Source organism: Ictidomys tridecemlineatus, chromosome 2 (assembly GCF_052094955.1).
Source record: "Ictidomys tridecemlineatus isolate mIctTri1 chromosome 2, mIctTri1.hap1, whole genome shotgun sequence".
In the NCBI taxonomy this organism is placed as follows: Eukaryota; Metazoa; Chordata; class Mammalia; order Rodentia; family Sciuridae; genus Ictidomys; species Ictidomys tridecemlineatus.
In genome coordinates this window covers 147,193,045-147,218,828 of record NC_135478.1, presented here as the reverse complement: position 1 = coordinate 147,218,828, position 25,784 = coordinate 147,193,045, and the positions used below count along the sequence as shown (strand labels likewise).

Genomic DNA, 25,784 nt, shown 5'->3' with positions numbered 1-25,784 from the left:
TGTGGATATCCTTGAATTCTCATCTGCTTCTGTCAACACTGATGCCAGTGGAACTGTTCCTCTTACAGCTGTCTTTTCTCTCAGCAATTTTACTATGTCGTATCTAGGTATGGCTTTCTTTTAAAAATTGAATCTTGTTTGAGATGTCTTGTCTCTCCTGATCTGTGTGGACTGGTATCTTTCAGCATTTCTAGAAACCTCCCTATTCTCCTTAGCCCTCTTCTATATTTTTCCCCTGTGGTACTGCATTTTAAATAGCTTGCTCAATTTTATCTTCCAGTTTATTAATTCTTTCTTCAATTCTGTCTAATCTATCATGAACTACCTATGAATCTTTTAGTTTCAGTTTTTATATTCTTTATGTAAATTACACTTGGTTCTTTTTCAAAATTTCTTTGTCATTTTCATAGTTTGGCTCCTTAGACACATTTTCAATGTTTCCCTTAAAAAAGCACAGTAAATATACTTATTTTATTGTTATATATGACCAGTCCAGTATCTAATACCTTTGCAGGTTGATTCTGTTGACACTCTCATGATGGCTTGTTTTCTTATGTTTTGGAATTTTCAAATGGGAGTTAATATATTTTAGAAATTTTTCTGTGAGGGTTCTTTATGGTCAAATTAAGGTGGATTCCTCCACAAAGAATCTGTATTTGCTTCTGCTAGGTGCCAAGATTCTTGGTGGAATGTTTTCTGACCATTCAGCCAGTGTGAATTCTAGCTGTAAATCCATGGGCTGCTCTGAGGTTACAATTTTTCTGAAGAGATTTATTTTTTGCTCCTCCACACAGCTCTAAGTTTCAAGACAGAAAGTTTTCCTTGGAGGGGCCTCGGGTTTTTTCCCCCTAGCTTGCCATTACCAAGAGAATGTAGCTTAGAGGGACCAGTTGCATAGTAGGAGGAGATTTTGCTAATTATACCATCCAACTTGGGTGGGCCTAGGATTCTCGCCTTCTGTGCCTCTGGAGGTTGTAAAAATCTAAGAGCAAGTTCAGGGTAAAAGCTGGCCTCCCGCCCTTGGCTTATCTTTCTGGTATACAGCATATGAGCATTTCCTGCTGTCTTATCAGATGACAGAGTACTGAAAAAGAACCCATTCCACCCGTCCTCCAGTAGTGTGGTTTATAGTGGTTCAGAATGAGAATTTTGAAACCAAATTGCCTGAGTTCAACTTCCTGCTTAATAGTTATAGCCTTTGGAAGTTATATTAAAGTCAATATTTCTATCTGGTATATAAGAACTAGAATAGTACTCACCTCACACATAGTTTTTTGTGAGGATTAAATTAAATAGAAGGTACTTAGAATGTGTTAGCACTCAAAAAAAAATGCTAGTATTATCATTAGCAACATAATATTGCTCTCCTGAGGTAGAGATGCACAAATAAGAGGCATAGGGTTTTCAGACCCAGGGTGTCTGTGTTGAGAAATAAAAAGCCAATACATTATAAATAATGTAAAAAGACATGTACTATGTATATAATGAAAGGGATCGCTTTAGTACGATGAGTTGGGTATTTATTGACTTTGATATGTACATATTTTAAAAATAAAGTTCGGAAATTATATTACAAACACAACTTTTCATTGAGTGTTCAATTTACACTGCCATTATATATTTATAATAGATACATATAATTTATAACAGATTTTTCAGTTATAGAGCGTCATCCCTACAGGAGAAATATACTCCTGTTGATTTGTTTATAATTTTTCCTAACAACAATAAACGAGCACACATTTGTCTAAATTGGGGTTTGAGGATGTGCCAGTTAGTTTCTTATTGCTCAACTCCAAATTCACCCCTTCTAAGAGGTGCTTTGTGATAAGGGACTGGACTCTTGGCCTTTCTTCTTTACTGTGAGTTACATACTAGGCATTGTCGGTAGAGGGCGCTGCAGGGACATGGCAGTGGTTCCAGCACACTGTATTTTCCACTGTGTATTTTCACTGTTTTCTGGCTCCTGCTTCATGATGCCTCAGGGAAATGTATATAAGAACAACTGGTGGGCTCTGCTCTAGCTGTGCATCCAGAGCGCTCAGTTACTTAGTGATCAGGTAACCAAGTCAGGGCGCACAGTTTCCTCCTTGTGGGACAGACGTACATGCTATAGGCCTGTGCCCACAGGGACACTCCAACAGCCCACTAGCTACAGCCAGCCTGTACCGCAGAGGGCAGTTTCCTGCAACTCAGGGCCAGCTGTGACCCAGATAACCCAGTGAACTTTTCTGCCATCGCCAGCAAGTTCCACCCACCCCTCTCCACAGCAACCTAAACCCCAGCGTTGGGGTGTATGTTTCCAAGCCTGCCCTTCCTTGGGTATTCTTCTTCAGCCCCATGGTATTCTTTAGAATCAGTTTTCCTGACATCTTCTCAGTTAATTCTTCTATCTTAGCTTAATATAGACTGAGCGCCTCTCATCCTGAAAATTCCAAAATCCAAAATATTTTTAGTGCTGACATGACATCACAATGAGAAAATTCCACACCATAAAACTGTTTCATGTGAAAAAATAACTAAAAATATTATATATAAAAGTACTTTCAAAATTTATGATTATAAAGTGTATATGAGACATAAAGGAATTTTGTGTTTAGACTTGGGTCCCATTTCAAATTAAAAAAAAAAAAAAGCTGAATTTTTGAAACATTTCTAAATGCTTGATTCCAAGCATTTTGGGTAAGGGATGTTCAACTTGCAGTTCTTGATATTAAACTTCCTCTTCCTAAATTCTTGTGTGGATTCTGCCTCTGGAACACAGTGTTTAACTCTTCATTTATGAATCCCTAGTCACAAACTCTTTCTTCATCATACATCACTTACTGCACTATTAAAAAATGGAGTCTACTTAGGCTGGGTTTGTGGCTCACAGGTAGAGCACTCGCCTAGCATGTGTGAGGCACTAGGTTCGATCCTCAGCAACACATAAATATATTGTGTCCACCTATAACTAAAAAATAAATATTAAAAAAATGGAAATGTAGTCAGGTATATTTCAGCTAAAATGCTGGCCCACTACCATGTTCTTCACATGCTTTGAAAAACTTTGACACTGGGGAATATTATCCAAGTTGATTTTATTATTTCACATGAACAAATTCTAAGCTAGGTATGTTGCTTATGCAAGGATTTAAAGTCAATTTAATTATTTCATCCTCTTTTCACACTCTTCTTCCTTCCACAAAGAAAAGTTAGCAATTAGGTCATAATTTCAAAATAACAAATAGAATATTTCAGCATGCCTTATTCTAAACTGTTATTTTTATAGGAATTTGAGTATTATAATTACTTCCAGGGCAACAATTTACAACTAAGATAACTGGAAGTGCTTTTGAAAATACGGATTATCTGTCCATTTATCCAGTGATCTTTGAGGGCCCAATATTAGATAGATCCTAAACTAACAACTGTGGCATAATGAATGAAGAACCCTGCCTTCTACTAACTGAAACGGGGCCAGAACACGGAGGAGAAAAGAGGGAAATAGAAGGGAAACTTGGTAACAAGAGATAACCAAAAAGTTCTCAAAAGAATTGCCCTTATAATTACTGACCAACATTATTAAATACCTCTTCAATGCACAGCCTGTGTATTCTGGAAGCAAGAAAGAATCCAATATCTTCAAGAATAACAAGAAAAAAGTTTCATATCACATCCATTTTGATTTGAGTTCTTAAATATAGAAGCTGAATTAAACTAAAGTCTACCAATAACATAGCAGTTAATGTACAAAAATAGAAGGGAAAATGAATAATGCCGTGTGGTTCATTTTAAGTATTTTCCCATATTCCTTGGTAAGGGAAACAAGCAAATATCTGATATTACAAAAATTTTTTAGGACATTCAGTTCACCAGCATGCAAATAATTTGACATTTTACAACTGTATTCTCAGTAACATTTTAGATTCCCTGAGTAAATAGTTTCCAATTTAAATATGTCTCTATGACATGGGGGAAGCCTTAAGAAATGCCACCATTTGAAAGTTATCACAATGGAATTTTAAATGTAATGAGTTGCATATCATATCTAAGCACAGGTTTTCAAGAGGCGACTATAAGAAATGCTCTATTCTTTCTACCCCAAAATTATCCACAAAGGTCAGACCAGTCTAATGATGATAACTGTTAAGAGTTAAAAAAAAATTAGGCATCTTCTAAATTATAATTTTTAAAAGTATAAATGACTGAAATAGGCATAATTTATGTGGGGGGAAAAAGGAAGTAAAGAAAGAAAAAAAAAGAAAGAAAACCAAATATATGGAACACCCCTCAATGATCAGAAAAATTCAGCCACATATTTCCTTATTCCCATCTTTTAATTTTAAGTAAGCTAATTTCCCACAAAAATAGAAATAAAGGGCTGGGGCTGACACTCAGTGGCAAAACGCTTGCCTAGCATGCGTGAGGCACTGGGTTCGATCCTCAGCACCACATAAAAATTAACAACAACAAAAAAATAAAGGCATTCTGTCCATCTACAACTACAAAAATTTTTTTTTAAAAACCAGAAATACATTTCAAACTTCAATGTTTTCTACACTAGCCAGCCACTAGGAAATGAAGATAAAATTTAAAAGAAGGAAATTCTGTAAACTATCTTATATTGGCAAATGCTTTTCTAATTCCTTTTCTACCTTGTGAGCAGAAAGCAACATTTCTGGAAAGTGACCATGAACTAGAAGAAAAGGAAAGAAACACAGTCCTACTCATCATCCAGTCAGCAAAAACTAGTTTCTCCCTGGAAAAAGGGAGAAAAAGCAATACACTCTAAAATGTGGCCGTGAGAAATTCTACAAATTTTCAACCTAACATAATAAGTGAGAAAGCAAACCCACAGCTTCCCTGTGCCTCCGGAGTCTGCCAAATGAAATGTGATGAACATAGGATCAACCAGAAAGAGACATTATTGAGATCTAACTCAGTCTCCTTTCACAGATTAGGAAAGTGAGGACCTTCTAGAAGTTTCTTTTAATTCTAAAAATGACCATGACTGGTCTTAAGGACAGGTGGAATAAACAAGGTACAATTTTAGAGGGACCAGTGGATCCCTCTGCCTTTAATATTCTTGAGCAGCTTAATAGCGCATATCTCAAATTCCACCATTACAGATTCATTCCACTGGATTATGCATTGTTTCTAAGAATCTGAAAGTTGGAAGGGCCTGATAGATCAACAGTGCTAACTCATTCAAGGAGAGTACCTAAATTGCATGTAGGCTTCCTCTATCAGGGGAATGCCTGGGTCTCCTTTACCTCCATGGCCTGAGAGCCTGGCAGACAACTACTCACAAATACAATGGCTGCGTCATCAGTCAGATGACTTTCTCCCTAAGGAATCTATGGCGTCTTTGGGGAATCCTACAGGGGAATGGTTAGTTCTGAATAGGAGGAGAGGCCACAAGGGGGCCTTACGTGGGCCTGAGAAGCATGGCGTGGAGTTCTTGACAAATGTAAGCAAAGTGAGATCCTCAGAGTAGAGGAGTGGGTGAGATAAAGTGGGAGAGCCTCCAAGAACATTCTGGAAGGCAAGGGAAGAGAAGGAATGGAACAAACACACTGTTTTCATAAACCTTTCCCTGACAATGGGCAAACCTTAAATGTCACCATCCTACCACCAGATGCATTAGTAAGTCAGTAGGGATAACTCAGAAATTCTGCAACTATTCTGAAAATTTCAGTTCTGCTTAAAATCTAGATAGCTTGTTGGGGCTGGGATTGTGGCTCAGAGGTAGAGCGCTTGCCTAGCACATGTGAGGCACTGAGTTTGATCCTCAGCACCACATAAAAATAAAAATAAATAAAATAAAGGTATTGTGTCCATCTACAACTAAAAAAAAAATAAAAATAATTCTAGTTAGCTTGCTGATAAAATCACAAGCATGAGTGTGATTTAAGCTAGAGAAAAAGAAAATTCACCAAAATATGGCATGCCTTTCTTTCCTAGGAAATTGCAAGTTATATAGGTCTTACATTTGTCTTTCTTTATAAGTGGAAAAAAGCTGAGAAAATAAAACTCCATGTTTTATTTGTGTGTTAGCTATGTAGCCTGGGGCTGTTTTTCCCAGTCTCTTCCTTTCCCAAACAATGTTCCTTTTTGATTGGACAGAAGAGGGTGGGGGTGGGAGCAGCAGGAAGAAAGTTGAGCAAATTTTTACTTGTGACAAAAATACTGGACCAGATTGGATCACAAAACTTGCCAAGAACACAGTTAAGTGTTCACAGGAGGACTACTAAACGTAATCAAGGAACTCACTAGTTCTCTTATCTGTTTTTATTTTTATTCTAGAACCAAGAGTTTAGAAAGGCTAAGAAAATCACCCCCAGGCCGATTCGATTCCATCTTTGCTTAACATATTACCTAAGCCTTAACACCTAGGAGGCTCTGAATTCTAACAATTACAGAAACAAATCTCTAAGCCATAGAATTTCACCAGAGGTATTTCAAATATTTCTGGATACTTTGTAAAAGAATACTGGAAAGGCTCTGAGCAGCCCCAGATCACTGATGAAACTTGAAAAGCATGCAGCAAACCCAGCAGCTCAGGAAGCCGAGGCAGAAGGATCCTGAGTTCAAAGCCAGCCTCAGCCACAAGTTAGTGAGACTATGTCTCAAAATCAAATGAAAAATCTAAAAAAGGACTGAGGATATGGCTCAGTGGTTAAGAACCCCTGGTACCAAAACAAACAAACAAAAAAAGAAAAACATCGACCACAAAGGTGGGAACTTTCGCAACAAATGGTGATGCTCAACCAAAATATTGTAAGATCTCCCTTCAGAACAGAAGAACCTGTGCTTATTCCAAGCTTGAGCTCACGATTACTAACTCACAACAGGAAGAACAGCACTCTCCAGAGATGGCTACTGACAGTGGTCTTGTTCTTATTGTTGCTTTAGAACTCTAAAAGGGAAAATAGTTTGTTACTTCCTTCCAAAAAAAATCCTACAGAATCTATCCAAAGGGGCCTCATCTTACCCAGAACTAGAGAAGCAGTGAGTACCAGTGGAATCTCTCTGCACAGGGCCAATCCCTATTCAAGATTGATGCTCCTGCCACTTAACTCATCCATCCCTGCCTCACTCTTGAACAGGGGGGTCTCTGTCATGCTGCCCTCCATCCTCAGCTGTGAAACCACCTGAGAGCAACTGAAAGAGAAAAATGCAGGCATGTGTCCACTCCAGCAAAACAAGCAGAGCTTTATCATGTATTAGGCCCAAGGCAGATGGAGGTAGAAAAGCCTGGCTCTGAACAGCACTGAATTAGGATAAATATAATCCTCACTGAAATTGCTTCCCTGCCCCATCATTGTGCTCGAGGGGGAGGTTAAAACATTCCCCTTATCATATTAATACCCCCACTCATTTAATTAGAATCTTCTCTAGATGGCACAAAGGCGAACTTCCCCACAGACCTCTTGCTGATCTCATGTCTGATAGTTGGAGTGCTACTAATAAGATTTGACTCACTAATAAATTAAAATTTTAATCAGGGCCATATGAAAAGCTCATGAGCAGGATAAATAGAGAAAATATAGAGGTTGAAATTTTGGATACCTCTCCCCATTGGCAACGTAGAGGGATCACGGGCCTAGGGAATGGAATGCATTGGGAGTTCGAGGAGAGTGCACACTCCTTGATAAACAAGCTGTGGGCAACTTTGTTTTACAACCACACAAAGTCTTTTGGGGTGTCAACCGTTGCCCCACATTTTCCCCTGGGATTGTGGAAAAGTTGATGTGAGGACAGATGGCCCTGGCCAGTTGAGTCATCCTGTGAGCACGGTTTCAAAATGCTGCCTGACATCATGGCCACTGCACGTGAATGAATGAATATCCCGTGAACTGGATCAAGTCCTCCTCTGGGAAAATCTTACAGAATTTATTTACTTCATTTCTAAGATGATCCCAGGGCTCTAGATATCAGGATCCTCGTTACAGATTCTACAGCAGATTGTTCAGTGACAATAACATCACAGTTCCACCCACCTCGCAGATGACCCAGCAAGCTCATGACCACCACAGGAAGGGGTGGTGGTTCTGGGTCACCTCCACATCGAAACCAGCCAGTGGGATCCAAAGCTACATGCTCCTTCATTTCTAATTTAAATCCCAGCGCCTTTTCCCAGTCATTGTTTCCATCTTTTGCATATCTCCCCACTCTAGCCCTGGAGAAATGAACTTGTTTTTACTCTTATCCTGATTTAGAGACCATCATGTACAGAAGTCATGAGCATTTGACTCTGGGCCCATTTTTTTTTTCCTGGGAACACTCCATGTTCAGTTCACCATGAGTGTGTTCTTCTCAAAACTTCATACCCCCAAGTTTGAACAAAACACACTGGTCCCCAGAGAAGTCCCGGCTGTCCCAGTTTGTCTGATTGTGAGCTCCATACACCTGACCTAGAGGCCTAGAGACTAGAATAAGGCCACTTGTGGTCACCCTGCATCTCCTCTGAATCTCTGCTCGATGCAAAGTGCACTTTGTAAAGAGTCTCCTTAGAAGTGGAGAGAGGCATCCTGGCAGCAATCCCAGGAAAGGGGAATTTTTTTGTTGCTTTGCCCTTGATTGATCCTCACTTTCAAACAGCTGTGAACCTTTTTCTTCATTTATTTCCAAGCAATTAAAACTACAGCTTGATATCATTGCAGTAATCTTGCCACACTGTGTTAGAAGAGTTTTTCCTTGTTAAGACTTCACCTATCTTAAAAGAGAGAGAAAGAACCATCGAGAGACACTGCATACTTCTTGGAAGTGACCCGATTGATTCTCGTGCCTAAAAAAACTAAATACTTGGAAATAAGAAGTTGAAAACATACATGTGGCCACATTTTCCTCTCCTTTCCTTCCATGTCCACATGGAAAAGAAGAAGAAAAACTTCTAGATATTTGCAAAAGGTTTTATGAAATATGAGCTTTGACTAAGTAAATGTTTTTGAAGATATTTGGACCATCCAAAGAGAACAGATGTTTTTATAAAATTTTCCACCATCCAGTCCCTGCAGTCCCCAGTGTGATTCTGCCCAATGCCTGGCTCCTGGGCAGGCTATCAGTGGCCGTTGGTCTGAAGAAAGTTCCCCCAAGTCATCTAGCCCTTTCTTATACTTCAAAACAGATCTCACCCTCAGGACCACCTTCTAGAGATTGTCAAGAGGGGGCTCTGGCATTTGAATACCACAGAGGGCCAGGGGCACAGAGTACACAGACAGTGGGAGGAGGCCAAATTCTCTCCACAGCATTTATCCACAAAGCCTACAATTTCACAAGTACAAGGCTTATTTCTCACCATGTCCCAAACACGAAGTTTGTCCAAAATGCCCTATTAAAAACGTGCACTCCTCGAGGGCACAGACCATGTTTTCATTCCTCTTTGTATCCCCTGCACTAACACACTGCACACACTGAGCAGACACTCAATAAATTTGATTGACAGGAATGAAAGCTATGAATACCTTAGTGGGAACAGGGCCATGAGCAGCAGGCATCTTAACTAGAAGTGGTTGCCAGGTACAGGCAAGATAAACAGAGGGCTCCTGTTGGGTGAATGCAGCTGCTTAATATGGACTTGGGTTTTGAGAGCCAGATTCCCGGATGCAGCGAAGCTCTCCATGTCAGCTTGCAATGCTGAGTGATGCAGACAGATCCAGTCTAGGTGCCATCGTGAGTGTACTGCACGGGAAAAGGTGGCACCAAAATAGAGGCAAGAGCCTAATATGTTGGAGAGATTCAGATCATAACATATTTCTTCTCTGCTTTTGCCCACGGGACAAAAATACCATACCTTTAGCAGCTATGCCTCCATCAACCAAGACACCCTGGGACTCTTCAACTTAATGGCTGAATTCAGAGTCTTCTGAAATTTCTGCCTCCTCCCCCTCCCCAAATCGTTAATCCTCTTCTCAAACTTTTATAATTCAACTCTCCCTTCTTTTCTTTCTCTTAGAACCATTTGGAAAGGTTTTGGTTTTTCAATAGACATATTAATACACAAACATTAACATTTTCCATGCGAGTATTTTTAACCCAGCTCCCAACCTGCCAAGATTTCAGAGAAACCTTTCACTTACCATTTGCCACCCACACACAAAGACACAGAGGGACCTTCCATCCAGTGACAGCTCTTACAGCTGATTAAAGGGCTTGGAGGTGATGACAAAAATATGCTTGTTTTTACAAAAACAGGAAACATGGAAAAGGGGGCACATGTGCAACCAGAAAACACGCAACTGCGAGGAGGAAGCTGCTTTCGATTTGTGCCATTCCGGTGCAGGGCTCAGAGGGAGACTTTGCTGTCGCCCCTGTGCACAGGGTTCGGCATTGTAGGGGCCACGTATTTACCATGTGCTGGGTACTCCCTATCCCGAAATACGGAATAAAACTGCTAACCATAAAAATAAGCTGATTTTAACTTTATTTTTTCCTAACACCAAAAATGTTGAAGAAGAAATTCCTGATGCTGTGAATTTAGCATCATAGCCTGGAGAGCACAAAGCTCCTGAGTTAAAATGTCTAAATTAGAACGTTTTCCGTTCTGAAATATATACCAAAGAGAAGAACTTCTGAGAAGATGGATGAAGGCCATACACATTACTTGCATAAATTGGGTCATGCTCCAAATACCATACACAGGCTTCAAACCCTGCCCGCACCTCCAACCTGCATCTGCTATAATTGCCCCCGAGCACTATTCCAGCTCTTTCATTTCAGTGAGAAAGTGTGATGATGTTGTCAACCCAGGGTGTAAAACTGACTTGAAACAAACTGCTATAATCAACTTCCCCCAAACCCACTGAACTGTATGAAATGGCAGTATGTAATAAATAATTAATGCAATTAGAGAAATAGCATGAGCCCACTACAGAGTTTAATCTGTTCAAGCTGAAGAATAAAGTTCATTGAAAATAATTGTTACCACATTTACTTATGGATATGGCTATGTGCAACTCTATGCTTAAATAGCATAAAACAATTCCCTAAGTCCGGTCTTTCATGTAAATTGTCTTTGAGATAAATGTCCCCAGACATACTTGTAAAAATCTTAAAAGAAACTATAAATTATTGTAAAATTAGCAGATATAGACAAAAAGAATAAAGCATAAATTACTCATAACTCAGCTCTCACCCTCTACATTTTAGAAGTAGAGATATACATACTTAAGGTCTAAAAATACTGGAATAAAATTAGGGGAACAAAAGAGGATACAAATTTACTTTTCTTTGTAGTATTTAAATATTTTAACATGTGCACATACTATGATTTTTAAAAATAAACTATATCATATACACATGCATGCACCTTCCAGATTTGACTCTTTGTACATATTTTTTTAAACTGAAATTGTGATGAAATTGTGCAAAAGGCATAAAAACAATTATATTTGGGAAAAATACAAAGATCACCTGTCTCATCTTGTTCCCCCTCCCCAGCCTCCTGTCTACCTCCCAGTGAAGACAGGTGACTGAAAATCCACATAATCTGTGGGCAAAAGCAGCAGGCAAGTTGTGACTGCAGTCTTTCTCTCAAACACATCTCAACACTGCTATTTTCTAGATCAGAGTGGCCCAAGGACCCTGTTCAACCCTAGAAGTTTTTTAATAAGCTTTGGCTATCGGGAGATGTTACACAGTGCTGAGTTAGCACGTCTTGTAGCAGCCTGGCTGCATTCGGTCTTTGGGGACTTCCCACAGGGCCCACCCACCCTGCCATGGCTGCTGTTATTAGGGCTCCTTCCTATCTGCATTTCCCTTCTGAGAGGAGAGCCAGTATTCAGCTTCGCCCCGAGGGTGGTGACTTTAGCTGCCTCCTGATCCCCTTCCCCCTGCAAGGAAGTGCCCACGGTTCACAAATCAAAGTCAGGACCACATTACTTCCAGCCTGACTCTCTGGTCATGAATCTTTGATTTTGCTTTATTTTCACTTTAAATCAAAGCAGTTTGTTGGAGTGAGCCCCTCTTAATGATTTGGCTTAAAGTGCTCTCCCCTTGGACAGTGTCACAAGGTGCACTTAAAAGCACTAAAGTGTATGCTTATTGACGGGATAAGAGGCCCTCGTGCCTCATCACACTGAAGGTACCTGTTTATGTCAGTGACTTTACATCTGCAGTGTCCTCCCTGCCTGGGGAATGCTGGCTGGCAGCCCCCAAGAGGGACAGCCATTCTGTTGTGGCCGGTTTCAAAGAAATGAATCATTACATGCAGAAACCCCTGGATTTGTGAATTATTCTTTGCAGCAAAAGGAGAGGAGTTTAAATGACAGTCTCATGATTATATGGTCAAAGAGGCTGATATAAAATGAAACACAGTAACACTAAAAAAGCAAAATTAGGAAGAAATTGTATAAGAAACCCAAATACCAAGTAAACTCAGTCATCCAAGTTGGTGTAGATGCTCAAATAGAAAAAGAAAAAAACAGTTCACTTCAGTTAAAAACATCAGAAGCTTTTTTTCCCTTCCGATATATTCTATTGCGTTTTTATGCTCCGTTTAAAAATATAGCTAAATTACAGCATTATAGGAGCATCAATGCAAAGTTTTCAAAGCTTCTCTCTGCCTTGCTTTCTAGCCCCCTGAGCAAGGATGTTCACATTGTTTGGTGCAAATACATTTCTTTGCCCCAGATGAGTTCACAAGTCAGTGTCATAGTGTCAGAGGGACCATGAAATGTTAGTTCAGGTCACTGGATGAACCTCATCTGTGGCTAAACTGAGCGATGATTTCTTTCATAGGAATAATACCAAAGTTGAATCTGTGAAACAGATATGGGATTTTAATATTGTACATAACATCTTAAAAGACCAACAAGAAATCGTCCTGTGTGAAGCAGAAATCCAAACTAAAGATCTACGGAAAAAACAGGAAAAAAAAAATGTAGATGTTAAAAAAAAAAAGAAAAACAGAAATAAATATATGTATGGAGAGAGAGGAGAGAGAGATTTGTAGTCTATTGATAAGCTTCTTATTTTATGGAATAATAAAATTTGTGGCTTACTAGCTAAAAATCAACCTATTTGACTAAGCTACTGTCTAGCACTTGAGTATTTATAAAATAACACTTTTATCCTTATCCTGGTCTTTAAATTTTGCACACATTTCTAATGAAGACATCTGTGGCTTGACGGCTGCGTGAAATCACTTATCTTTTCAACTGCACTTCAGATGAAACTGAACTGACACCTTATACACTGCCTCAACCTAGGACAAAGGCTCAACTCCCTGGAGAAGCCACCGCGGATCCCACGGGGCACAGCCGAACCAGGCTTTGCAATGATCAGCCCAAGCAAGATAACAATAACAACTACTCCTCAACACAATAACAACTACTCCTCAACCATGTCCTCGTTTTCTGGAAAGAACTCAAGGGTGAACGATTAGGTGGCCCTGGAAATTAAACCTTCTTTTAAAGAACTCTCCTCAGAAACTAATTGGGGACAAGGGAAGGGGCCAAGGCACAGCCTCTGGGGCCGTGCCGACCTGGGTTCCCATCCTAGCCTATAACTTCAAACTCAAGATGTGGCAAATCACCTGTGTGTCCTCAGGTGTAAAACACAACAGCATCTGCTGAGCAAGACTGCTGGCGGGGTTTTCTGAAGTGCAGAATGTGAAGCTCCACTCAGGAACAAACTCACCATTACTGTGAGAAACTAAAACTCCTCCTTCCCTCTTCTGTTCACAAAAGCTCATGACTATACTTACAATAAGTCACCTACCTGACAGTGAGTTGACCTGCCCTGAGAATACACAAATTATGGCAAGATAAATATTAGAAAATATTTTTATATACTTGTATAGATTAAAAAATGTAACCTCCCCATTCCCACTTTTCCTTATTTTGACCAGTTTGGTGTCAAACTTTCTCTGTGCCTTTAAATGTAGATTGTAGTTGATTGGTTTAAAAAATATGTATATATTTATATTTATATAATATAGATATCATGCTATACAGGCTGATCTGTAACTGTCTTGATTTATTTAAACAACATAAAATGGATAACATTATTCTTTTAAAGTCTGCATAGCATTTCCTGTGGTGAATATACTTTATTTACACACTTGCCATATTAATGGATATTTAGATGAATACAATTTCTTGCCATTAAAAGAAAGGTTGTGCTACTATTCCAGTAGGGTGGCTTTTTTTAGAAATAAGCTTGCTACATCTTTGATTGATTTGAAACTAAAATTGACACTAGTTATCTTGGTTGACATCAAATCATAAATCAGGTCATAATGACATCATCAGGGGAGATAAGAAATAGAGAACCTCCATTTCTATTCAGAGCATTTTATTTTCCCCTCTTGGGCTCAAAAACCCATCCATAGTATAGGAACACTTCTCCCCATCCTAAGAGCAGAGATGAAGCTGACATGCTCGAAGCCCACGTTTAGGATTCGAGACTTGGTTGAAGTCAAATGGCCTTGATTGGATGAGGTCCCTCTGCAGTATTAAAACTGCTCTAATTGCATTCTTCAAGCCAGCTGAAGGCTGACAGCTTCCGCTCCCGGCTCATTATCAGAGCACTTCAAGGGGCTCCATTATGAGCAGAGCACCTGGTCCAAATTTATTTCAACGGCCCAGAGCAAAATGGGAAGGTGCTTAATGTTCAACCACAATGGTGACATTTTTATGAGATATCCAAGGTTCAGAAACAAATAAATGAAAGGTTTGAAAGGAGCACGAACAGAAACTGTGACAATAAAAATTCAACATTAATATATCAATTTAAAAACATATACCACCCATACACTTGGGGTAAGGCCAAAGGTTCAATGCAGGCTAACCAGAAGGAAAAGGGAAGGGGGAAAAGAAAAGCCAATACTCAATTCCTCCTGTGATAGGTTCACTCAAGAGACTGATGAAATTCAAAAAATGGTTTAAGGCAATCAGAACGAGATGTGAATTCTGAATTCCGATTAGGATAACAATCATGCTATCTAAATGCTCAACATGAAAATGAAAGAGAATTTGACCAGATTTCAGAGTATTCTAGCTGTATTGTGTTTACTGTGTTATGCTTATAAACTGCTCTTCTGCCCATTAAAAAATTCCCTCATGGAAATCAATGTTAATGATTCCTTACATGAAAACATGGTGCAAATATGTGTTTAGAATCTTTTAATAAACGTACGATAGGGAAATCATCCCTGGTAGATGAGAGTCGGTCCACAGTTAACATTACATGCTATTGCATAAATCCATATTCAGAGGCTTCTTGTCAAGAGGGCTTCTGCTGAGTATTTGCAGAGGACTTAATATGCAGACAACAACCAATTTGAAAGCCCTGCAACCCAGCTGCACAGCACTGGAGCGCTCTACCCTCCACCAAGAATTTGTTTCAAGACATGTTTAAAATAAATATTTGTATTCTTTTCCTAAACACAACAATGACACATTGGAATTTAAGAAAATGATGAATGAAAAATTATAACACTGGCACTTTACAATGGGAATGCTGACTAAACTGGACCCACACGGACTGGAGGAATTTAGTTAGTGTTTAGTCTTTGAAGAGAAAAAGAGGAACACAATTAATCAACTACATGGAAAATTTTTTTTTCAGCTATTAGATGCTTTTGGTCTTGGAATTTTGTCTTTCTCAAGCACTTTCCTTATTAAGCCAGCCATACAGATGTGCAATACATTAATTGGCCTGACTATAAAGGCTTTAATTATTTTACCGATTCAAAAAGGCAATTAGCCAGCACCTATTTTTCACATATTGATTGTACCTACTTTGGTTTCAGGTCTGAATTCATGAATCATTGGGCTGTTGGTATAACCAAAGGTTGTTACTTGAATCTTTTCTTTTTTTCTTTTCAACAAATGAATAAAAGATCTAAAAATTAATTAACTCATAGAATCTACCAAAAAAATAAAAAAGTGGCAAAATCCTGTTAGAATTAATTCTATAGGTAAGTCACCCAGCAAAGTGACCATTTATCTGGCTTTCTGCAGATCACCCAGTAGTATTATAGGTCTTGCAGATGAGGAGTTTAGAAAAAAAAAACTCCATTTGTATATTGAATAACAGGACATTTATTTAGTTCTGATCTAGCCTCACTTACACCTTTACTATATTCTGCTGTCTCCTTCAAAACCTCCTAAATAAGAAGCTGGAGCTCTGGGAGTCTGCAGGGAATTTCCCAGTTCACCATGGAAACTGGGGGAGTGGTCATTTGGAGTACTCAGATCCAGGTCCTGCTTTCCCCTTCATTTTGATCCTTCTTGTCATCCACTCCATCTCTTAACTATTGAAGACTATTAACTATAATCTGTGTCAAAACAACTGAGACTGCAGTGAAGGACATACATGGTGGTCCTTATGAGACAAGCAGTTCCCAGAGTTCCCCATCTTTCTGGAGCTGAAGAAAACAAAAAAACAAAACAAAACAAAAAAGAACAGATGGTTTTGTAGATGCGCTGCCCCCAACATCTACTTTAGGAGGACACTGGGCTAATGATAATGTCCTGTTTATGGCAGGGCGGTATAATGGAAAGAGACCTGAATGTCATTTATTAGCTGTGCAACTGTATCAAGTCATCTTTGAGCCTTGTGTTTATCCATCTATAAATTGGGAATAATTATGCCCAATTTAACTCTCACAAATGTCCACTGTGACTATCTCTCTCTCTCTCTCTCTCTCTCTCTCTCACACACACACACACACACACACACACACACACACACACGTGTGAAAATGCCTTGTAAGCTGCAAACTAGCATCACAAACATTTAGTGTCAGCGGTGCTGCAGAAGCCATCTCCTTCATGCAATCACCTGTGCTGCCCTCTTGTGGTAAGAAGGCTGCAATGCTACCCAAAAGACAAAACTTGTGAATCAAAGATTATTTTTATGTGACCATTAATAGATTAAAAGAGAATATTGACACAGAGTATACAATGAAATATATATATACTGTTTTTCCTTGATACCATATCAAAATCTGCATTTAGATACAGAATTGACAGTAAATTTAAGGGAAAAAAACCCCTAAATTTGTGAACATGACTCTAGACACTATACTCCTGATCATTTTCCTGCACCACTGAACAATGAGAAATAATTCTTCACAGTGGAAGAACCATACAAGAAGAATAGCAGGAGGTCTACTGAGTGCTGGTTGAAAGTCCTACTCTCACCTACTTTGAACATAGATGCTCAAGTCAGTGAAATTGTTCATGAATTGTAGGAACAAAAATCCATTCATAAATTTGCCTGTATTCTAGAACCAGAAGAAAAGACATTTAGAATCAGTAGGAATCTGAGATATTACATTGTTCTACTTCTTTTATATTCAACCATGAGGACATTAGATTACCTGGTTCACACAGACTGAATTGTCTCTACTTCTGTAAATTCACATATTATAATAGTCTCATAACCCTGAACCTCTGCACTCCTCTACTCTCTTCACATAAGGTCAACATAGTAAAAATCCTGGTAATCCACATGCCTGACTGATAATAGAGTAGTAAATGTTTACTGAGTAAATCAATGACTAGAGTAATATTAATGGCTAAGACAAGTCAATCTCAATAAATTCTTGTAACCTGAAAATACTACATCTTGAGATAGCAAATGTTTCTTATTTAAAATTCCCTAGGTTATTTTAGAAAAGTACATTGGATGCTTGTGAGAATATATATGGAGTCAGAAAAACTGTTTTCCTAGACCCTTCCCCTCTGACAAAATGTAAAATTTAATAGAATTTTCCATACAAATCATGCCAGAGGATTGCCTCCTTCAGGATAAAGCATATGGGTGTGTGGTGGAGGGCAGGGTGGGAGAGACTACCATTCACCACTGCAGTCCTTGAATACTTGACTTCTTTGGAACATTTCATGGGTCTGATGATGTTGAAACCTTTTCTTGGCTTCCCATTGTCTTCCCATCTCTGGCCGTTTGTGCAGGCTCCCTTCTCTGTCTAGCCTCAGAGTGAGCAGTCATTTTAAAGATGCAGGGCCTGTCTCCTGACTCAGCCAGTTCACACTGGGCCATGTCTTATTCCTGAAGCGGACTGGTGGCCAAGAATACCTGTCCACTTAGGGATGACAGGTGTTTTTTCTACATTTTATATTTGATGATACCAAGTCTAACGATACAACGAAAATAGACTGTTCCTTCCCAGGATTATTGAATGTGGACAGAAAACAGGTGTGAGTGTACTTTGATAAACATTTCAGTTACTATGAACATTTGAAATATATGCCAGACTTGTAACCGCCACACTGCAACTTTGCCTGCTGACTTCGGGGGAATTCCAGAAGAGCCCCCTTAAGGCTAGGGGCTCCAAGACCTTTTTTTTTTCCTTTTAAATATTTGTTACTCTAACATGGAAGAGAATATTCTGTTTTCCCTGAAAGAAAGGGATAGAGGGAGGGAGAAAGGGGAGAGGGGAGGAGGAAAACTTAAGCTTGCACAGTTTACTGTGGTCTTTAAATAGAGTTATGTTTTACAGATTTTATGGTACAACCCAGTCTCCCAATTGCCCCCAAAGGCGGGGGGGGGGGGGGGGGGGATGACAATGACAACATAAAAAAACCACCCCTTTCCAATCAGGCCATCTAGTGGCTTTGGAAGACATTACAAAGTACAGCAAGATGACTTTCAAAATTAAAACTCAGCCACTTGGAAGGCTAAAGCAGGAGGATTGCAAGTTTGAGTCTGGTCTGGGCAAATTAGTGAGACTATAGAGCAAAACAAAAAATTAAATAAATAAATTAAAAAGGCTGGGGATGTAGCTCAGTTACAGAGCACTGCAGGGCTCAATCCCCAGCATTCTCTTCCCCTCACACACACACAGCGGATAACTCTTCAGCTATTTATCAAATCAAATTGTGGCACTGGACACCCACTTCGAAATTCTGGATTCTGACCACGGTTTCTCCTCCATTCTCCTTCAAATTCCAGCAGAGCTAATTCTGGCTTCCGTGGTCTTTGCTCTCATAAACTTGAAGAAGCGCTGCCCATTAAAAACGGTAAGGTTTTCCTTCATTCCTTCTATGACATGGTCAGGATAGACACACCAGAAACCCTGAACTTCTGGGGTGATGCCTCATGTTGATAAAGAGGAGATGAACAGGAGCTGGTTTCTGAGCAGATCTTGGCAGACTGTCTCTTATTTGAAAACAAGAGGCAATGAATGTTGTAATTCAGAAAAGATGTTTGTCATCTTGCCCTAGGTGGCCCAGTTTGTACTATACTTTCCAAGGCTTGAATATATTAAGCTTTGCCCTGGAACTCTTTCAATTACAAAATAAAAATATTATTATTATTATTATTATTATTATTTATTTTTTTAAAGATGGGATCTTTCCATGTTTCCATGGTGCCTCGAACTCCTGGTCTCCAGCAATCCTCCTGCCTCAGCCTCCTGCCTAGCTGGGTTACAGGTGCCTGAAATTCTTATTGATAAGGATCTAAAACACATGATTTTACATGATTAACTTACATAAAATTCCAAACATTTTAATACCAAATGATTTTTTAAGATGTCTCCTAAAGTTGGGTCAGTGGCCCATGCCTGTAATCCCAGCAGCTCAGGAGGTGGAGACAGGAGGATCATGAGTTCAAAGCCAGCCTCAGCAATTTAGCAAGGCACTAAGCAACTCAGTGAGACCCTGTCTCCAAATAAAAATACAAAATAGGGCTGAGGTTGTAGCTCAGTGGTCGAGTGCCCCTGAGTACAATCCCCAGTACTCATCCCCCAAAATGTCTCCTGTTATATATTATAATCGTGTTAAAAAATATTTCCTCTCCATTTAAAGTAAATGATATGACATCCATAGAGTCATATCATAAACAAAATGAGCAAAAAGACACCATGTTTATCATTTAAAATTTTTCTTCTTTAAGTATATAAAAGTTGAATTCTTTTTATGCAGCGTAGGTCTCCATAAACTCTCAAATAAATAAATGGAACACTTAAATTGATTCCTTAATATATAGTTGTTCCCCAGACTAAGGCCTTATATTTAGTGTCATCTGAGAAATTCTTTATGACCAAGTTATAAACTCCTCCAAAAAGGGGGTTTACAATAGAAGTGCTGACATTATGTTAACTATTGCTCAGCAAACTGAGCCCCGTAATCAAGGCCCATTATATTTATGAGGCAGATAAAAGCCTATATCCATTAATCATGCAGCTATATTGACAGATTCTAAGTTTGAAGTCCGGTAAAATTAATGTATTCCATTTCTTGCATCATTGATAGCATGAGGAAAATTTTCAGGCATTTTTATAATTTTAAGGCTTCGGCACTTTTTCAGGGAGAAATCAGGGAGCAGTCTTACTGAAACATTTCATTTACTTACACCTGCTGTGGTCACTTTTGTACATCTGCAAACGACAAATCAGGAGATTATATGCATTTGCACAAACACCACCTTTAGTAGAGAAGCATTATAATAATAAATTTTATGTAACCATGGGTCTAGCCCACATTGAGGTGGTACCAAATTGTGATTAATCACCAAAAGAATATTCCACCCCTAAATTACAATTCAACATCCCTATATAAAACAATCTAAAATGTCAGCACTCTATCTTTATGACATCATGCCATCCCAATAATTCTGTTTTACAAGTAAATTCCTATTATACATTAATAAAGGCTGTTGGTGGCTAAACATCTTGCCTCCCCAGTAATGACTCAGTTGAAGGCAATTAGGGCAGCCAGGTGCAGCTGAGCTGGGTACTCATAAAAGTTTTAAAATTTTACTATTTCCGTTTGATTTGGGGAGGTGCATTCCAATCTGCCCAAATTAAAGAGGAAGTTGTGCCCATGTTTTCAGCTGTTGTGTGTTCTGACCATTACTGATAAACCCCTTTAATACTTCTTTGCTCCTTAGAAGCCGATGATCTGAGGAGCTCAAGTTTCACAGTGAGCATCTACATTTCACAACCTGTCAGTGGCTACATCACACAACACACACACACACACACACACACACACACACACACACACAGTCCCAGGGTAGCAGAGCAGCAGCATTTAAGACTTGCTGGGGCAGCCCCAAGTAGTAAAATTGATGCATGAAAGAAAGAACTTTACTCACTTTGTTAACATGTTTTTGTTGTAATTAGTTTGGGTCAGTAGAGGAGACATCAAATTAAAGTTTTATGTCATAATAGGAGCGATGATTTTCCCTTACAAGAAAATCAATTTCCTCCTACAAACTACAAACACTACATAAAAGAATTAATAAGTGTAAAGACTTAACACATCTGAAGCAAGAGAAAAGGTTACCTCTGATGATGACAAATATCCTCAGAAGCAGAATTTTTAAAAGAGTTAACAACTTCCCTGAAGTAGTGGTAGAAGGGTGAGATACCCTGGGAAATGCTCCTCAAGTTCGGCCAACATAGATCCCTTCATTTAACCAATGATGGGTTTTTCTCTACAATTTGTGCTAATCAATTTGATGTCATCCTGTTTTTTAAAAAAATAGTTGAATGTTATTTAACAATTTTATGACACCAAATAAAGGTTTAACTAAGTTTTTATTTTCATTTTCCAATAAATTATGGATACTCTATACATTCATGATCAGAAAACAAAAGTGACTATGAAGCCACTGCCAATCCCAAGGCCAATATCGTGTTTAAAAACTAGGTAAGTCATGTTGTGGACGATGAGACAGGGCCTCTCTTTGGCTTCAACAACACCATCCAGGGAAGTGACCCTGGAAGGTAGCTTGGTCCAAAGAGCTCTTTAGAAGTGAAATTCATATTCCACTTAATTTCAGGAAGCAAAATATTATATGATAATAGCTGAATAATAATGGTCCTCAAAAGTAATCCCCAATTGTATTTCTTGGCCCTGTGAGTAATTTCCTTTTTGTTTACATTTATTTATTTATTTATTTATTTATTCATTTATTTATTTATTGGAAAACTCACATTTACCAGAATAGAAAAAAAGAGGTTCAGCATGACATCAGAAAACAACATGATTCAGAAATGCAGTTCATATTTGTACCCAACCTCCCCATTTTCTAAGGAAAAATCCACATAAAAATGAAAACCCTTTGGATACAGTTAATCATGTCTTGCTCACAAGCAGAGAAAAATGTATGGAGGACTTATTTACATAGGATAATAAGCTTCAGACGTAATCACTTGACACACGGTTTCTCAAAATTACTGGCTGTGAGGACGGCAGGGAACAGGCCACTTGCCTATGAAGCAAGGAACAGGAAAACCTGGCCCTCTTGTCTTTGTCATGTTTCCTTTCTTTGGTTTTCTTTGATCAACAACTATTCTGACTTTTAGAATGTCAGATTTAAAAGGGGAAAAGACAGTCCTGACTAGTATTCTCATGTCATAATAGGAGCAGAGATTTTTCCCTTACCAGAAAATCCATTGCTATCTACAAACTTTCTCTTCCTTGCATTTCTTCCTGTGGAAACCCAGGAGGTCAAGGGAAGAGTCTGACAACAGGCCTCTATTTCCTTCAAGCAATTACCCAGACAAGTCCTGGCCTCCCAGTGGATGTCTTCCTGCCAGCTTTTGAACTACACCCATGGCCCCCACATAGAGATTAGATGCCTGTGTCTACAGAGCCTTGAAAACCCAGGGAGTCTGAGAATATGCCCCTTAAAGGAACTTAACAGCCGCGTAGGAATAGCATCCACATCCGTATGGTTGTAATTTGCTGGGGGGGGGGGGCGCACAATGTAGGGACATGGTAGCCGAGAGCAGTTCCGACTGGTATCAGGTTCCCAAAGTTTCATCACTTGCTAAACTCCAACCTCTATCTTGTTCTATAAATGTCTCTTCCATATTGCTAAGTCTCTTTTGGATTCCGAGATACTTTGCTGTTAGGAAGTAACTTCCCGACTGGCTCCCTGTATCCTCTAAGGAAATCCAGCAATACATTAATAAATGCTATCAGTGGCTCCCTTCCTAGGTTGCAGGCAATTAGACGGAGAGGCTCCACTGTTGAACACATCTTTCCTTCTAATTACAGGAGAAAAGCTCAGAAAGTTCCAACTTTGATGGCAGCACATCCTGCTGCAGGGATCAAAGTCAGTGGTGAGTGTGAGGAAGTCTAGTGGGTTTGTTTAAGGACTCTCCCTTTCTCTCCACTTCCACACCGGGTACTAACCCCCAGCCTTCCAAGGGGAAGGGCCTCTCTCCATCCCCTGGAGGTCTGGTCCTCTCTGGCCTGTGTCACTTCTACCTGCCAAAGCATCCCTATTCCACCCACCACTATCTACAGTCTGTTGTCTGTGTTTCTTTCTTTCGTTTTGAATAGGCAGGATGGATATTTATGTGAATTTATATAGTCTCTCTCAGAACAAATTCATTCTTACATTAATAAAAGGCTCGATTCCAATGTTAATTCCTTCTGCTTAGGTAATTTTATTTTATCGGCATCTCCATGCCAGTACCTTGGTCACATTATTATATCTACACATGGTCACATTTTCAACCACCGCCTATTTCAACAAGAATGAAAGTGTTACCCCATGACATAATCTCCCATGTGGATATAACCTGTCATCAGATCATATTCCAGGGAGCAACAGAGGGGAAAATAAGAAAAACAGGGAAGAAAGCCATGATAATTTTGATTATGTAAGGAAACCTGAAATACATGTAAGAAGCTAAAGCTTCTTCCTTACATATACATTACCCAGTTTGCAAAAACCATGCCTGTATTTTAAAAGAAGAGGCAAGGTCCTGTGGAGTATATGTGTGTATGTCTCCTCGAGATGCAGATGTTGAGACTCTATCTCAACAGATGAGGATTTGGGAAGGTTGTTAGGTCATGAGGGTGGAGCATTCACTCATGAGTGGATCGCTGCCCTTAAGGATACATGGGAGGACAGAGCAAAAACCTGGCCATCTGCAAACCAGGGAAACCCGACTATTTAGAAATCTTGATCTCGATCCCCAGCCTCCAGAACTCTGAGAAATAAGCAAATAACATCTCTTGGTATTCTCTTATAGCAACCTGAACTAAGACTGAGAATGGTATCGAGAGCTGCTTTGAGGACCGCGAATGGTTTTGGAACTGGATAAAGGGTGGAGGCTGGAAACTCATGCTAGGGCTAGGCGAAGTTGACACTGCTGTGATTTTGAAGTCACAGCTCAACTGTGTCTGTGTCCTCCTGTTGTGTGGAAAGTGGAACTGGCAAGCAATGAAATTGGCTGTTTAGGTGGGAGATTTCTAGATAAAGTGTTAAAGGAGCAGCTGGGTTCTTTTGAAGTCCGTATAAGAGAGAAACTGAGACATGAAGGAAGCAAGAAAGTCAGTGGTGAGATCCTATCATTCAAACCCCAAAGTCCATGTCAGATTTGGGTCACCAAGAATCTAACCACCAGCACCCAACCTCCATCTTCACTTCATCACTGCTGAAGTTGGTCACGAGCCCCAGGCCCAGAGCCAGCCTGCCAAAGCCTCACCCTGGTGTCCACTGCACACACTGGTAAGTTCCTAACCTAAGCCACAGTCTCCTCCACTTAAGAATCACCTTGAGGACTGAACCCCCTCGACACGCGGTAGGGAATGTGGCTTTACTTTCTTGTAAGCTCTTAGAATCAAGTTAATAATAACCTGGGGCCGGGGGGGGGCGGGGGGGGGGGAAGAATTCTGAATGAAGAGGTCTATGGAAGCTTAAATACAAATACAACAAGATCAAAAGGAAATCAGACACTGCCTCCAAGTGCCCTCAGGATCCAGCCACATTATGAACTAAAGGAAGGATCCCTGACATCAGCTTCTCCCTCGCAGTGAACAGGGAACCTCCCTTCTCATCCAAGAGGCTGGTGTCCAGAGAAAATGCAACTTGAGCACTGAGTTTCCCCCAGTTTCCACATAACTGCTTAACTTGTCCACTCTCTATCTTATTTTTCATGACGTTAAGCGTTACCAGATCAAGGCATAATCATCTAGTTAATTCTTAATATACAATTTCTGGGCCAGTTCCAGAACTTCCAAAGGGGGATTATTTGGGAGGGACAGTGTATTTGTGTTTAACATCTTCCTATTCTGTCTAGATGACGATTCACTCTCTCTGGGCTTGATTCATCTCATCAGAGCTTCACAGTGTCCTCTATACCAAGTATCATTGCTCCCACATGATAGGAGAGAAGAACTTGGCATAGCTGGATCACTCACCCGTCATCACCAGGCAAGGGATGGAGCCTGGACTGAAGCCAAGCTGCCCACTTTCAAACATGCCTCCTCATCCCTGTCTCCCTCCTTTCCTACTAAAGTCCTGATTGTTTTCTATTTTTGTTTAGTCATCTCATTAAAAGTTAATTATCATTATGGTTATTATTCCTTCAGGTGACATAACGTTATTTGTGTTTTTACAATGCTCCTGAGAGTTGGACTTTATTCCACTACACTGAACTCCAATTTTTTTCACTATGTCTTAAATAGAAGTCTATATTTCCACGAATATTTAATGTTTCCCTCTACCAGTCATGTTATTTTTCACCACTATGGAAAGCCACATTGTTAAATGAGGTATTTATGAGGCATTTTCCCTTGATCCCAATGTGCTACCATAACAACTTTCACCACTAAGGACATTCTTAAAATAGTTCAGATTTTTTTATTTAGGTATCACTCCCATTAAGTCTACTTTTAGAGAAGAGGGGATATGTTTTTACTTCTTGTAGGCTCTTAAAAATCAAGTTAATACTAACCTGGAAAAAAAAAAGAATTCTGAATGAAAAGCTCAATGTAAACTTAAATACAAATACAATGAGATCAAAAGGAAATTTGTTTGACGTAAAATTTATTTATTACTTTTAGATTTCAAAATTCAGA

General features: G+C 39.4%; 1 protein-coding gene across 4 annotated transcripts in view; it reads right to left on the bottom strand.

Annotated features, from left to right (window-relative positions):
* The window catches only part of Jazf1 (JAZF zinc finger 1), a 327,034-nt gene that overhangs the window by 209,069 nt on the left and 92,181 nt on the right, over positions 1–25,784 (bottom strand). Inside the window, exon 1 of one of the 4 annotated variants that reach the window (XM_078039928.1) lies at positions 10,065–10,106. The exons of the other annotated variants lie outside the window; for them this stretch is intronic. The gene's annotated coding sequence lies outside the window, so the exon portion shown is untranslated. Of the gene's footprint in view, positions 1–10,064; positions 10,107–25,784 lie in introns of those variants that run through there. 4 annotated transcript variants of the gene reach the window in all.